At 40.9% G+C, this 17,052-nt stretch overlaps 1 protein-coding gene and 1 long non-coding RNA gene across 3 annotated transcripts in view; one reads left to right on the top strand and one right to left on the bottom strand.

The window, feature by feature from the left end:
- Nucleotides 1-385: 385 nt before the first annotated feature.
- On the bottom strand, nt 386-2,703 carry LOC144002859 (uncharacterized). Its single transcript, XR_013278827.1, has 3 exons — nt 2,399-2,703; nt 698-873; nt 386-573 (listed from the first exon to the last, which is right to left on the bottom strand). It is a non-coding gene; the product is annotated as an uncharacterized LOC144002859 (long non-coding RNA).
- A 5,223-nt stretch (nt 2,704-7,926) lies between these two features.
- znf462 (zinc finger protein 462) overlaps nt 7,927-17,052 on the top strand; it is a 38,717-nt gene continuing 29,591 nt past the window's right edge. The window contains exon 1 of one of the 2 annotated variants that reach the window (XM_077496894.1): nt 7,927-8,406. The gene's annotated coding sequence lies outside the window, so the exon portion shown is untranslated. The remainder of the gene's footprint in view (nt 8,407-17,052) is intronic. The other variant, XM_077496893.1, reaches the window with a different exon arrangement.

Below are 17,052 nucleotides of genomic sequence, written 5' to 3' on the forward strand. Positions count from 1 at the left end.
TTAGCCCACAGTAGGAATAGTTAGGCATTTCCACAAGGCCTAATCCATTACTGGGAAATGTGTTATAAGACTTGTATTGCGTTAACTGAATTGAAGTCCTGTAAAATTTGAAGCTCTCACATATGATGATGGGTTTGTTTTTACTTTTGCGGTTTGACTTGTAAGACCACTTGGGTGTTCCAGCTGTAAGAATATGAACCAGTTCAAGCAACGTGTCTGGGAAAAATCAGTAAATCTCATTCTCTTTTTCTTTATTTTTTTTCGGGTGACTGTAAAATAGCTCATAGAAGGTTGATGGTAAAGTGGAAAATAATGATTTTACTTTTTTAGTTTCATTACACAGTTAATTATTGATTAATTTCTCTTTAGACTTGTACAACAGTTTAAAATGGTAAGATGTTGGATTCACCACAGAATTCAGTTTATGGACAGCCTAAAATGTTGTATAAGAGGAATTTCTCTGAAAGGAATTTAGTCCAAATTCCCTCTTGTCAGCCATCACAAGACAAGAGCCGACTCCCTCCTCTGAGGATGGCGCGTTCTCGCCATGTTTCTGTGATGACATGACAAGCCCTGGTGGAGACAAAAAGAAGAAGAAGAAGAAAAATAATAAGAAGAGCGACCTTGGAGGAGCACTGACACCTGCTTAGCGTCTTGCGTGATGGAAAAACATCACAAAGCACATTGTTTTTCTTACTGTGTGAATGTGAATGTGTCGTGTGTGCCTCTTGTTTTTCCCTCTGCTCTACACTCCAAGATGCTTCTAACAGGCAAAATGGATTAAATGAAGCTTGTTGATGGAATACATATCGTATGGAATCTTCTGGTGCTTCCGAGGGCTTACGACTTTCCGCTTTTTCGCCCAGTGGGATGCTGAAGGAGAAAAAAGAAGAGCTCTTGATCACCTCCTTTGTCTGGAGTGAGTCACCTTGCAAATATATGAATAGCAAATGAAGCAGGAGTAATCTGACGCCCATTTACATAGAGCTTCTGCACCAACGGCACGCATATTTTTAACATCTCCTCTTTCTCATTCACATCCAAGCAGCCTTCCCCGTCCTGCTGTTGTCCTCAGAAATCGGGCTGCATTTCCCCCTTTGGCAGGATGCATGACAGGGGGAGGGAGGGCGCGAGCAGGTGGAAGGAAGAGCAAATGACAAATGTGTCTCAAATACACAACCAGTTCAGCAACAACCTCCACCCCCCATTCCCTTCCCCTTCGGCCTTCACTCTTCCCTTCTCATCCTGTCCGACCACATTCTAATCGGTTGGAACTGCAAAGGTTTATTCAAGACAACAACAGAGGGTTTCACAATACGTGTTGCATCCATCCATTTTCTATACTGCTTATCCTCACTAGGGTGGTCGGTGAACTTGAACCTATCTCAGCCAGTCACCAGTCAATCGCATGGCTCATACTATTTCTCACATGGAAACGAATACTCTTCCTGTTTCTTCTCATTCTGAAATTAATTTACATTATGCCATGTCATTACGTTGATGGTTTTTATTCGAACTGACAAGAGGATTGCATGAGCCTGTTTGAAACAAACACGTCGCATGTTTGTCGCATGTCTGGAATACTTCAACCACCAACTGAATGAAAGGGTATCCGAAAAAAAGTGGTATGTAACGTTGAATTTTCAAATAAAAATGCCCAACTCGCGTACCCTTCTAAACTGAAGTCAATTGTACCACTGTTTACAAGCAAAATGTTCGTCCTATCGTCATCATTACTCCCAACAAAAGGGGACTCAAAATTGAGATAGCACAAGTACAGTTTTTGGGAACCTGCAGAAAGTCACAAAAAAAAAAAAATCCATCCTATACCAAAGAGAACGAAAATGTGTTTCAGACACATCTAGTAGTCAAGTTTTGTTTGGTCTACCCTGGTGCAGTTTGAAACAATAAATCCTGATCCAGAACACGATTCCACAATGGTCTCCATATTTTCTTACCCTTTACAATTAACTTTGGCTTTCTTTGGTAACAACACAAATGCAACCAGTTAACCAGGAAGCTGAATTTAAAAAGTGGAACGGTACAGGTCGAATAGTTTATAATGCTAATGCTGAACATTGCACACTATACCAAATTTAGCCGAACCGTATCAGCTGGTGGAAACAAGGCTTTCAGACACTCAGTTTGATATGTGCTTAAATAGGGTGTAGCTGTCTGGGAATGTGTGTGTGCAAGACTTATTCCCAGTAGGCAGACAACAGAGGAATGTGTAAAAAAAGAGATGATTTTGCTGTTGTTTTGACCGAGTCCCACCTAACAACCTGTCACATCCTGACCGCAAGCTACCATTATCTTTGCCTATATGTCCCGGTTCCACACTGAGGACCCTGGCTTTACCTTAATGGACCCTTTCAGCTACGGCATGCTCAGCACAAACCTCTCGCAAAGCCATTTGAAGAAGGGTCTATGGATTCCAAGGCTCCCTAGGCTCTCTTTTCTATCTGCCTGTCTGTGTGTGTGTCTGTGTGCCTCTCTCTCTCTCTCCCTCTCAGAAGATGCCGTCCAAGGCTTTATCCATCCGTCAAAGGGCGCCAGGAAGAGTAGATGCAGCAGTTTTTAATCCCAGGGACTGTCCAGTGTTTGCTTGTTCCCTCTCACCTAGGGGGACATTTCAGTTCAGAGAGCAGATTTATTGCAGATGATGGTGGGGGACAAAGATGAGGCACCATAGACTGCAAACGCTTTATCGTCATGGCAACAGTAAATAAGGATCTTCAAAGGGAGATGAAACGTGGATGTAAGTAGAAGGTCTTTGCGTGATGTGTGTTATTTGTCATCTCTTGACGCACATTGCGCATCTGCTTCTTTGGGGGTTAGTCATCCGTTGCTCATAGGGAAGTCAGGCAATCGTTTTCTTCTTCTTTTAGCCCAGGAAGTGAAGTATTGTTGGGAATGGCTGGAGGTTCAATGTCAGCGTTTGTTGTTGCCCTCCACTGGGAGCATGAGCACATTCAAACACAAAGATGACGATTACTATCGATACTAGGGATGTGCATCCCTCCAATAAAATATGATATGATATAGGGTGCAATACGATTCAATGATGCTTTATTTTAAAGTTGAACAATGCAATTCACTTCATCTGAGTGCTATTTAATTTGATTTGGCATGGTACGTCTCAGTTCGACACTGTATGATGCAATGAGTTTCTTGTCACTTTACAATATGAACGAACGTGTCAGTAGTGTGAATGTGGCATTTCCTTCAAAGAAATGTTATATACTGTACTTATACAGTATATATTCAGTTCTATTCAATGCACTCACATCTTTTAAATCAACACCAAATTGGTTTCCGTTACATTTTGGCCGGTCCGGGACGTTTCTGGGTGGAGACTCAACGTTTTGCCACACCGCAGAGGCAAGCTGCGATCAGTGGCATATGCAAATTTTGCTGTGCGAGCGCCCGCTCCTGATTGGTGGACTGTTTCCGCAGATGTGTTAGAGGAGTTTTATTTCTGTGTCTTTTATGCATATGCAAATTCGGCTGTTCAAAAACCTGCTCCTGATTGGCGGGCTGGTTTGATGCTAGTTCCTGGTTGGCTGCTGTACTCGGCTTCCTCGAGCATCAGTTTTGAATGTTGTGTTTACAAACAGCAACGGAAAAATGTCTGACAGCACCTTTAATGTCAGCTGGAATGCGATCTTCCATCTTTTTGCAGATGTAACCAGTGGCAAGAATCTAATCAGAGAATTCCGACTTTAGCATAACTCAGGCAAATGAGGCATGGAAGGTGTGTTCAAATGACGGAAGGAAGGCACGCTGGCTTTGTCATGTTCGAATCATTACACTGATGAATGTCTCCCCTGGCTATGATTGTAACTTTACCTACCAGGTAGCCTATATCATACATATACCTTGTCAACTGCAATTTCACATGACATTATTGACATTATTTAACACGCTTTATGTTCTTCTTCTCCCTCTTGTTTGCTGATACAGGAAACTTTGGGCCTCTGTCAGGCATAGCGCCGGGTTTGGTGACTAAAGTAGTTGCCTGAACGCATGACTGAAATCATGCAAATCTCCTGATTTGCATGATTTCCCACAACTGATCAGCAATGGTGGGGATGGGGTGCTAAACAATGAATAATAAATAGGAAAATATCAAAATAAATAAAAAACTAAACGGTATAGCATTTCATAAATAATAAAAAAAACAAATCTAAATGTGTTGCAAATAAAACAAAAACAGAACAAATTAGAAAATTTCATAATGTAAACATTTCGGACTGATCAGAAAATGATTGTTTTGGGACCACACACAATATCTACATGCATGTGAACATGCATATTTTCCCCCAAAACACATGAATTTACCCTAAAAAATATACACAAACTGCTGTTAATTAATAAAGAATTAATCATTCATGATATTTGAGCACATGGCATTATGTTTCACAAAAATCTGTCATGTAGATTCTCATGCATGAGGTGTCGGAGAGGATCAAGGTGAGATGAGATGAGGCTCAACCTGAAGATATCGTGGGCGGTGAAAAGTTTCTTAATTAAGGCTGTCATTTTATCTACTTGTCTTGAAGAGGGAGGAGAGACGTAGGCTACACACTAACATGATGAAATGCGTTTTTCGGTGAATGGCTGGGTACTTACTAACTCAACTGCAGAAGGGGCAGGCATTTTCAATAGTGGCATAAACTATACGACATGCATTTTATTGTAATAAATAATAGAATAAAAAAGTAGAACTACATCATCCATCCAACCATCCATCCATCAATTTACTGGCGCCAATCCTACCGGCAACCCCCTGTGAGAGGTGGGTTGCACCCAGAACTAGTCACCAGCCAATCATGGTCTTAATATGAAATAAATATAAAATGAACACCGTTTTGGACTGTGTGACTCGGACTCTCCGTTGATTGGTTTGTTTTTAGCCATGCTTGGCACTGTGCACGTTTGGGGTTGCATGTGATGTGGTTTAGCCCGGCTGCTCTGGTGCAGTCTTGTCCTGCACTCTGGACTAGAGGCCATCCCATATTAATCAGATTTGCTGGAGCAGCCATATGTCCGAGCAGTGTGATAAACCCCCGGCTGCTACCTGGCACCCACAGGGCACTCTATCAACAATAATGTGTGCTGGTGTAGTGGTTTGGGGAAATACATGGGGCTATGTGCGTCACTACAACGCAACATATGAAGGTATTCCATCTGTTGTCTCAACAGCACATCCCCCCTCTTTTTCCCAGAGGAAAGTGTTGCCAATATAAAACATTTATTAAAAATATAGGCAATGTTTTGGTAATGTTTATTATTATTAACCATCATGTACATCATGTATGTGCAAAAGTAAACCAACGTAATGTCTTTCAAAACTGATTAGACCTTCAGCAAAAAAAAGAATTTCTGCATGTATTTGTCCTAAAATGAGATCATTTGGGTTGGGGCAGACAATTGTAAATAAAGAGATGTCAAATCCAGATTCAGAAAATAAAAACCCTACCACTGATTGACTTAAGCATTGGCAGGTAAACGAGTTTTCATTTATCTGTCAGTTGAGTAGAAACATCTCTGGATAAAGTCAAACAAGCGAATAGAAGCACCTGTGGCTAAAGCCAAACTGTGGCTGGGTTTTTACTTTCTGGACCTGGATTTGACACCTCTGCTTAAATACGGTACTAAATGTCTTCAATGTTTACCACCAACAATGTCGGGAAATCATTTAGCCAAGGGAACTGTGACGTAAACAGAATGTAAACAATTAAAGAAGCAATCTGACTGATTGACAAACAAAGAAACACTTTTGTTTGAAAGTGGGTTCCCCAGACGGCAATATGCATTTTCTAAAGCAAGTGTTTTCATGACAACATTGCCATTTTACAACACACCCACATCCAGTCCTTAACAGTTAAGCATCATCAGAGCATTTCCTGGAGTGTCTGTTCTTCTTCGTTGTTGAGAGATTACATGTGATTATGTGAATTTTTTGCTGGAGGAGGAATTCATTCAAACCTAGTGTGTATGGTGCTCTGTGTTGAGATTATCTGAGCACATCACTCACAATAAGACCAAAACTGCTAAATGACGATTGATTATTATTATGTTTTATCTTTATGTATATGATCTGTAACAGATACACAATCTTACAGTATTTCAAACTTCCTTATGTGTTTACACTACATCTTAATTTAGTCAGAGTCCGGGTCAGCAAACCTGGAGTCCAATCAATGGGACGAGATTGGAGGTGTTGGTCAAAGCTGCTTGATGTGCACAATGCCTTACACAAAAGAACTCCCAGAAGATTGGTCGCAAAAGTATCTTTAAAAAAAAAAAAAAAAAAAAAAGATTTGTGTTCATCAGTCCAGTGTAAAACAGATTATGTATACTGCAAATGGAGAAATTTGAGCACTGTTACTTCTCTTCCAAGGAATTTGGCCGTCCTGTGAAGATGACAGCAAGAGCACGGAGGAGAATGCTTATGCTCACTGAGGTGAAGAAAAATTCGAGCATGATGGCAAAAGACTTGGAGAAATCTCTGGCATGCTAACATAATATGCTATAGGCAAAACATTAAAAACGAATGGATATCATTTAAGGTCGCATGGAGGAACTGGAAGCCACAAAAAAAAGCATGCCTCAAAACACTGCATTTCCTCCTGGAAGCGCAAGACTGTTGTCACATGACATGATTTACCATGAAAATCCTCACAAACTACACAAAGCCATCAAAGACAGATAAATGTCCCATCACGTGGGATTCCCTTGGCACCGCCTCCTCTCCTTGCTGCCCCAAGCTCAACCACCCCCTCTGGCCCCCACCACCCACCAAGCCATCATTGCACTGACAACATGGATGTGAACACCTTTTGTTTGGGGCTCTTCTTTGTTAGCGAAAGCACCCAGTTTGCAGCGGAGGCAGCGAAGGCATCGACGTTTCGACACTCACACCAATATTCTACCATAACTGATGACATGTTGGTTTGGCTTTTCATTAGGTAGTCTAAATGATCAGTAGTGGCTGTGACTATCCTTATTTTAAAGTCAACATTATGAAGAAATAGAAGTTTGAGCTGACTTAACATTCAAAGGACTATTAAAACAATCTATTACAACATCACATTATACATTCATTACAAGAACATCACAACCTATTATGGCAACCACCAGGTCGTATCCAAATATGCCCTCCAGTGGTTGTGATCAGTACCAGCGTGACATCACTGTAATCGGATTGGACGCTGGGTTAAAGGAGTGTATTGCTGCCAGCCTGCCAATGCTTGACTCACGCAATTAACCCCACCGCTTCTTTTGTGCTTAGGAATGTATGTCTGTTTTTTTTTTTTTTTTTTTTTTAATGGATTATTTAATTGAGCAATGGATTAAGTCCTGTAGGTTAAAAAAAGTCTTAAGTGTGTCATTGATTATCTCTACAAGATACGTGTCATTATAATAACCTTTGATAAAAATGTCTGTCTATCTATCTATCTATCTATCTAGTGGGGCCCATACAAATTGATAAAATTATATATTAACAGCAGGAACATTTTTACATTATATGCTTATATTCAATTATTACAAATATTACTGTAGGCTATTTTAAATGTTTTATTGCTGTGAGTAAAATTAAATTGTTTAAAATGTATTTTTGAAATAATATATTGTCATGTATATTTGAATTATTACATTAACAACTAAAGGAAAATGCAAACTGTCATAGCTACAATATTCTGCAAATTTTATTTATTATAATAGTGGAAATAAATGGCTTTTAAAAGAGAACAATGTATCATATATACTATTTTTAAAGCCATATACATTAGATATGGAGCATCCACTTCATCTGCCACCACCGTGAACTGCAGATAACCTCGTGACGTAGCACGCGCACGCAAACGCGTATAGAAAACCTATACGCATACAATCCACAAAAATGTCGCCTGGGCTGCGTGCGCGTGTTTGTGTGTGCATGCGCGGGTGCGCGCCGGCTGAGGGGGCTCTGTGGTTAGCGGCTCGGTGTTGGCTTGGAGTGGCGATGAATGATGAGCTTCTCGGGCGTCCATTCCGCCGATCCTCACTCGTCCTGTGGCCAACTCTCGCGCACCCTCTGGTGCTCGCTCGCCGCCTGCCGAACTTCTTGTCCTTCTCCTTCTCCTCCTTTGTGTGGCCCGTTCGTCACATTATCTTTGTTGTGTTGGTGGTGGTGCTCGTCTTCCTGCTCTTCCTCCTCCCCGCGTGTGACTGCGAGCCGCTCGGCGGAGGAGCTCAGGTCATCTGCAGCTGCGGCGGCGAAGAAGAAGAAGGAGAAGAAGAAGAAGAAGAAGAAGGAGGAGAAGGAGAAGCAGGAGGAAAGATGGCGATCACCCACTAGCCGGAGCAGGCGCACGCATGAGACCGACAACTTTGGAGGAGAAGGAGAAGATAGTAGCGGTGAGTTTTGACCGTTTATTCGCTCTATTTTGTCACGCTTTAACGGCGGCGACGCGATTCCACTTTCATGGAGGGGGCGCTTTCGTTGGGGCTTTCAAGGACTTGCGAGAACGTCGCCATTGGTGGATCATGGGATAGCTTTTCGCCTCATGCGTGACCTGGAAAGAGCTTGACCCCCTTCCCTCCTCGTCCTCCTCCTCCACGGGCAGGATCCGTTTTATTCTTTTTTTAAATGGCCACCATGTAAGCCCAAAGTCAAGTGTCTTCTCCTCGCTAACCGGTTCGTTCGCTCTCGAGTCCGGCACTTCATTCAAGGAAATGAAACGTTGACGCTAAGATGTGAAGCTTATTTTATGACTCTCTTACTCATTAAAAAAAAAAAAAAAAAAAAATCGTGGAGGGGATAGTGAGTTGGCCGGGAGGAGAAGCCAAGCACGGATGGTTGTCCTCCTCTGTGTCCTCCATTAGGAGCTGCCATGCAAGTGTCCAGCATGAGGATTGTTAACCCTCCCCTCCCTCTTTCCTAAATCTGGCGGCCATTTTTACCCCCCCCCCCCCCCCCCCCCCCAACATATTTGACTGGATGATGGTGTTGCAAATGTGCTGTCATTGTGTTGATGCGGCTCCTGGCTGCCTGTCACTGGTCTTGGGTCAGGTGCTTGTATGTGTGTGTGTGTGTGTGTGTTTTTTTTTTTACAGTGGAGCTCCAAGCATAAAATGGAGGCTGGCAGATGAGTCTTCCAAGGGGAGGGGAGGGAGGGCAGAACAAAGGTGGTGTTTGACATGGAGCTGCAGGGCTAGACAGATGGACGAGGACATAGTACTATAGCAGTAGAAGAAGAAGGAGCAGCAGCAGAAGTCAGGCTGCCATCTGCAGTTGGATTATGGGAACTTTTAGCTTTTATTTAATAAATACATAAATAAATACATGAATAAATACTTGTCATTATTAAAATCTTACACAAAAAAACTACTCAATTGACTCCTACCAATTTAAATTTCGGTGTGGTTCTAGTATAGCTCAGAACATAATAATCAACAAACATGGGAAATGTCAACTTTGGAACAGTCGAGGCACAAACTGTTGTGCACTTCTAAGCAGTGGCCAGTAGAGGCACTGCTGTTTTTGTTTGGTCTCAACTAGTTTGTGGCCTGAAGAAGAAGAACTATGGTAAAATATGACATCTGCGGTGTGGGCGTTGCGTCATTACCATTATCAGTGTTGCTTCCTTGATGGCATCTAGTTGCCCAAGTCATATCTGGATATTTGTGGGGGAAAAAAAGAAGAAAACACAAAGAATTTAACGGGGCTCTAGTTACCTCGAATCAACCTTTATGGATTACCATGCTCTGGATGACTGAGATCTACACAGATAAAAAGAAAAAAAGTAAGACATTTTTTGAGCAAGCACAAGCCGAAAGAAGAAGATTAATGTCTCATAATTCAGGGCTCCAGACTAACACTTTTTACTCACTGTACAGTAGTCCACTAACTTCAAGTTTTAGGAGCACTGCAAGAAAAGTTAAGAGGCACACGTTGCGCTACAATGTTTTCAATTTAAATTTTTATTTATTTTATAAGCATTTCGAGTGAAATGTTACAATAGTAACAACAGTGTCTTGCTGTTGGCGCGTTTTTCTTAAAAAAAAAAAAGTCTTTGATTTGAGATGATGAATCTCGTGTTTACATGGTGTGTTTTTTGTATTATTTTTTTTTTTTAAGTTTATCTAACAGTTAGCATCATTATCTGAATTACTGCCACCTGCAAGAGTGGAATAGAACAGCATTGGCTCGGCTGTTTATTTTTTTCACAATCCATTTTTATTAAATGTTCAGGATTGGATGTAATGTACAACTGTTTTGAATAATTGTTCAGCCTTGGTAGAGGTCTGCAGCGTAATCGTAAAGTTGTAATAAAAGTGTGTTGCAAGTAATTTACTGTATATATAAAGTTCCCATTGAGGGGTTTGAAGTTTCTTATATTGTTTGACACTTCAATGAATGAAGTGGTGTGAAGTGGTCATTTTTTGGCCTTGACCAGGATCTGCACTTTACTGACTTATCATAATATCATCAGTTCCAATTATAGGAGTATTACAATCTCAATTTCACATCATTTTATACTGCGACAGGCTTCATGCAAGGAATTGAAACTTCTGAGAATGAATTTTCAATGAAGACAGAAAAGCGTAAATTTAGGAAACATAATTTATATTTATATAATATCCAATATTTTAACATCAGAATTAGCAACCATTCTACTTTGAATATATATTACATACTCAAATAAATATGCCATTTATCTAATCAGCACGGCACTGGAAAAGCCTGAAAATTCACTAGATGAACCCTGCAAGGTTTCACCTACATTGTAGTTTTTCTTTGTTGTTTTTTTCTGTCATTCAAAGACCCAACTACTCTTTCAACTCAAGTGGTCAAAGCAGATAGACGTTCACATTGAGTCGTGGTTTTGTCCAAGGTGGTTTCTTCTTGTTGTGAGATTTTCCATGACCATAGTGCTTGCTCATGTCGGGACTTTTTTTGGTTTTCTTGACTGAAACTCTACCAGTAATGGTCAAGTGGGAAAATATGATCATAGAAACGGAAGTTAACATCTTGGTTTCTCACTTCTCAGTACAATAGTGTGTCATTAATGATGAACGAAGACAAACAGAAATGTTCACTCCTAAGCTATTCCATCATCAATCATCACAGACTGTTTTATTGTTTTTACATGTTACTGTAAGCAGTGGTTTGCTCCTTTTTTTTTTTTTATTGCTAATAAAAAAAATGTTAAAATGGTCGACCTTAGAGGTTCTTTTGTATGAGGAACGTGCTGCTAAACACCCTTGTCAAGTCCTCCAGACCTCCACTTTTAATATTTTTTTACACTTTTGCAGCAGTGTGGATATTTGATGACTGGTGATTACATATGCTGACCATTGCAGTGTTTTGACTAAATCATTGTGGTTAATGCTCAGATATGTGTGAAGAAGTAATGGCACACAGTCCGTGTCAGGAAGTTCTCAAGATCCGTCTCATATTGTGGCCACTGCAACTTGAATGACTTTGCACAGAAAATACTCTGAAGGTGTTCAGCCTCTCAAGAGTTGCGTGTGTGTTTGCATGTGTGTGTTGGTGTTCCGCAGCGGTGATTGTAGTGTGCAATGTTGCTGACGAGCAGGGTGTGTTTGTGTGTGCGAGATCTTGACACATGGTGTGCTGCGACAGCGCCCAGGCAGAGGAGAGCCATCCAAATCAAAATGGTGGCGATGCTCCTTCTCTCTCCCTGGCGTGGCAGGTTCCTCGAGGAGGAGCCTGGCAGGAATCTGCTGCGCTCGACACATTTCTCTGGCAGGCTGCTGCCGTGTTGGTGGATGAGCCCTGTGCTCTCCAAAGTCTGGGTGGTGTGATGGCCTCACTAGAATCTGCTGTTAACTTTGAACACTTTTGCCATTCTTTTGTACTTATGTTGAGTTAACTGGCATTTCCTGTAAGTACTTTGTTTCACTGGTAATGTTACGATTTCAAAGCAATTTTCCAATAGTAAATAAATAAAAATCAGTTCTCGGGCTAAACAGTTATCGCACATATATAAAGCACTAATTAACTAGGTATTATCTAGCACAATGTTAATTAACAATAGTGTTAGACTTAAGATGATGTGTATTGATTCATCCTGCAGTACAAAGTGTTTAACTCGGTATAATTCATTTTACAACAGAAGTGTATATAGTGTGGAATTACCTCTGGGTGTCGACTTTAATCATTCATATTTGGGTATCATATTTTTTCAAGTTAATCTAAGTGGTGTAAACTATCTCATTTAATGGCTTGTTGTTATTGGGATCGTTAGCATAGTGCGATGAAGCCGATGATTTATATTATTTGTGGCAAACACTGGCAGTCTCGCACCTAAAATGGGATTTCACGGTCTAAATGTAAGTGAAATTGTCTTTTGCGATAAAAATGAATTGCTTTTCCCTGATGAATGGAGGAAGCAACTGCGATGATACTGACAAACACATTATCATGCAACCAGAACATCATGCACTTGTTTTTATCTTTTAATATGATTAAAGCATAAAACTAAATAAACCTTAAAGATTATAGCTAGTTTGGTTAAGACAAGCCCTTTCACACATCAATGGCTTAATGTTTAATTGAGACCCTTATTATTTTTTTAAATGTAATTTGTATGCGCAAGTGTCATCAGATGATAAAATTACTTTTCCAAACATGCTAGTCACGCTTTTCTTGCTTTTGGCTACTTTCAAAATATTTAAAATGTGAATCATTTAAAGATGAGTTAGTTTAATATTATTTATTTATTTATTTATTTATTTATTTTTAAATATGTCATGGCACAGCGATTTTAGACCAAATTTCTCTTACTGGGTATAAAATCATTCCGGTTGAAATGCTGTAATACATAAAGTTGATAAATCCTGGGAGACTTTAAGCTCAGTGAGTACTTGCAGTATTAAATAAACAATCCAAGAACTGGAAATGGAGCAGGTAAGCATTTTTCCAAATTTAGAAAGCATTACAGATGCTTTGTACAGTATGGCTAAATTGGCAATAATAATAATAAAAAAAAACATGTTTGTTATTAAGGAGTATTTTTTTAATTGTTATTATTATTATTATTATTATTAGTAGTAGTAGTAGTAACTGGGGTTTTAGTATCTTGCTCAAGGATACTTTGACGTGGTCACAATGGCATGGGATCGAACCCAACATCTGGGTTGGGAGACATCCACCATATCACTGAGCCACGGCTTACCACTCCATCTGTTAAAAAGGTCAGGTTTTCCATTTGTGCATTTCGAGCACCCTCAGGTGGTTAGTTTACCATATTACTGCACTTAAATTTTGATTAGACATGTTTTGCATCCCACATATTAACTTGTTTTTTATACTGTTGACTCCATGGTTATTACACGTTTTATGAGGAACCTGAGGAATTAGCGGTCAAGAAAATGGATGGATGGATGGATTCATTTTCCATTATTTCCTATGTAAAGTGATGTTAAACGTCAACAAAGTTAATGTTTCACTGTATGTCAATATTATTAAAAACAAGTAATGGATTTGATATAGCAAGGATGTGTGTGTGCGTGGCCCATCAGTCTTTCTACTGGTCGCTCTCATTGCACTCGCCCATTTTTCTCTACCTGGGGCAGCGAAGAGTGTCTCAGACAAAAGCAAATTGAAATGCTCCAGTGAATGCTTTCTTGGCGTGATGCACGGTTCATGAGATGCAGGCCGGCCCCTCTGCTGCTGCTACTGCTCTTGTTATGCCATTCGCTTCCTTCTTGTTGTGTGTTTGCTCAAGAGAACCCAATTGTCAAGTAGAAAAATGTCATTAAAAGTGGGTAGCTTCCAGTTCCACAGCTCCACACAGAGTAAATGTATTATGGGTTCTTCGTTTATGTACTCTATATGTTGATGTTATGGCAATGCGTGAGGTACTTCAGATTGCTTCCGTTCAAATTCCAGTCCGTGGTTGTTGAACCTAAAGTGCTGCAGCTTCATGTTAGGTTAAACTTCAACGAGGAAGTGATGTGTGTGCGTGTGTGTGTGTCTTGCTAAAGAGACCAAGTGAGAGAGGTGTATTTCCAGTTTCTGTTGTCAGTTGCCACGTTACACCACCGCCAAACTGGTTCCTCTTCTCTGCTTTCCATCAGAACATCAACAGTCCCAACGCTGCCTTCTCTGCTGTGAAGGGAAAAAAAGCAGTTCATTGTCTTCATCAGTAGGCTTATTAACACCCTGAACATTCCGCATCTCTGGTTTAGATGAAGAAAGCGTGTTGTGGTTGATAAATGAAGCCCACTGACACGCTCAGGTTTCCTGCCCTAAATTCTGGATTTATACTCTTTCTTCTAGTAAGATACAGTGAACCCAAGCTCTGTCAGACGAAAGCTGCCTGTGGTGGGAAGGGAAAAAAAAATCCCTGAATTCTTTGGAGACGCCCGTTCCTTGGGCAGTGTGGTGCCACGGGACAAGGCCTTCATTGAGTTGGAACAGGAGTACTCTTGTAGAAAAGATCCACTGGCTGGAAGCAACAGAGCTGTCCAAGGACGATTAAATATTTAAGAGTTTGGAAAGGAGGTCTCCGTGGTAAGTTAATATTGATAGCTCTCTCATCTTTCCCACCCTCGTCTCTTAACTTGTTGAGTTACCTCAAGAGGTCCCAACCTGGGGAGGAACCTCTTCTAAACTTAGCCCTAGCTTTTTAAAGCTTTCCCACCACCCTCACAAACATTCCTGCAGCAAACCGCTTGGACTTTTTCATTCCTAATTGCATCCCGCGTCCTCTTACGCTCTTCCGTGGCTGTGTCTGGTATACTCCATCCATACATGCTGCTGAACCTCTCTCAGTGGCTGTGAGCGGAGTGTTTGCAACGCTGACTTCCTTGTATGCTTGATGGTGTTTACTGGCATTCGTCCATTCAGGCGCATTTACAAGTAACGTTTTTGTGTGGCTCAGCTTACAAGCTTTTTCTTTCAATACTTTTAGGGCACAGCAGGGGGCATTGTATCTATTGGGTGCAAAGATGGAGCTAATAATTTACTGTTGGACCACCAAGTAGGACTACTGTATGTAATAGTTTCTCCTATATTTTGAAATAATACATGACGTTGGATTGATTTATGTCAGGAAATGGTTTCCTAAGGGAGATGGCGGTGTGGAATGCAAGGTTTCCTGGCGTGATTGTCCTTGTGAAAAAACACTTCCTAGTTTCTCTTCATGACCTGTCCTTGGACTTTCTACATGAGCTTGAGACTTGAGTGTTGTGTTGTGTGGTTGTGTGTCCGCTGTAGGATGACTGAGTAAATCACATTTACAGTAACTGGATTGGTGGTGGTTGTTGTTGACAATAGGGCAGCTTGTTGCGTATTTACAAGAATTACTTGTTTTGTTCAACCAAATAAAGTATCCCAACCTATTTTTGTCATCAACACCACCGGGAAAGATGATTTTTTTTTTCTATGATCTATCTTGTTAGCAGGGCGATGCTAAAACACAGAATGTGGAATATTATTGGATGGGCCAATGCTCACTGCTATGTGGAACAGAAAAGTGTCTACAATAGGAATCATAGAATATCTCATAATATGGTAATTTACCAGGAATATGTTGGGGTTTTCCACAAAAAACTTGCTAAGTCTGGTGGGGACGGACTGGACGAACCGCAGTCGCCGAATTGTATTCATCTTTCGTCGACTGAGTACTGTACGGTGGTCAGTGATTACTATTCGACTGAGGCTGCGTAATGCTTAGCCTGGCGCGGGCTGGGCACAAAAAGCCTAGCAGACCTCTGCCAGCGCTAAACGGCACTAGGCGAAAAACCCTGAGTATCAAAAGACTGTGATTGTGAAAGCCACTTTCACACAGACCTTTTATATAGTTGTCGCAAGGGTACATTTTGCATTTATTCATCTGCATCTTTTCACGTAGAACTCATCAAAGCAGGTCATTTCTCTGTGTACACGTTCGCAGGTGAACTCGGCAGGGGGTGGGGGATGCTTGTTTGTGGTTAATGACATAATGTGGTGGGATTTTTTATTTATTTTTTATCTGGATTTGACACCTTGTTTAATTGGACAGATTACTTGATGCTGCTATAGCAACACCATACATCAAAGTAATAACAATGATATACTTTGTGATGGTTTGTTCCTACAATACATTAAACCCTATAATTTGTTTGCTTGAGAAGTCTGTTTCGGAGCAATGTCCTCTTTAAGCTTGAGGGAGAGCCCTCTGGAGGAAGCCAACTAACCAGTCACTCCTTTTGTACATTTAATTGTAAAAATAATGACACCCTAGGTCTATTAATTAAAGCATGTACTGATAACCAATCATGTTAAGATGGAATGTTTAATTATGCCCACAACATGGATCATGTTGCTCTGATATTCTAAATGTGAGGGCACCCGTATTTGATGTCCACAGTAACTTGGACATATGTCTCACAGGCTTGTGTGACAGGGTGATTCAAATCTCCAAATTTAGAGCCTCTAGTTTCCAGCATTCTCTCAGCGGCCATCTTCTTTTAACTTCTGCTGACCGCCAGCTATGACGGTCTGCAGAGGAACCAGCAGGAGAGTTTAAACATTTCCATCTGTGTAACAAGATAGCGCGAGCAGAGGCAGCAGCTCTTCTCTATGCTCTCACAGGGCCAGCCAAAGACCTCTAGGAGCACAAAATGGTGGGTGGTTGTGCCATCGATATTCCATCGTGACAGACAGCGTGTCCTTGGCCGCAGAGTAGCTACAGTGTGAAATGGAGCCCTTGGTGTGGAGCATTGGCCCGGGCTTCGCCTGTGATGCAGAAGATAATTCTGGCTGCCCCAAGAGAGAGATGAGAAAGCAGCCAAGTGAAGTGACTGTACACCGAAGAAAGATTGAGCAGACCTCCAGACAACACTGGACATGCACGTCTGCTTCCTCTTATTGCTCCTCTAAACCCACTGGACTGCCTTTATCTTCATTGTTTGTGCATTAGCCTTATACAAAAAAAAAATGAAGAAAAGTTCTTTCGTCAACAAAGATTGAAGGATGATATCTTAAAGGCTTACATTATCACAGCTACAGTTTGTTTCTCTGATCTGAATCAGTTGGCGGGACCAATG

Source organism: Festucalex cinctus, chromosome 15, assembly GCF_051991245.1.
Source record: "Festucalex cinctus isolate MCC-2025b chromosome 15, RoL_Fcin_1.0, whole genome shotgun sequence".
In the NCBI taxonomy this organism is placed as follows: Eukaryota; Metazoa; Chordata; class Actinopteri; order Syngnathiformes; family Syngnathidae; genus Festucalex; species Festucalex cinctus.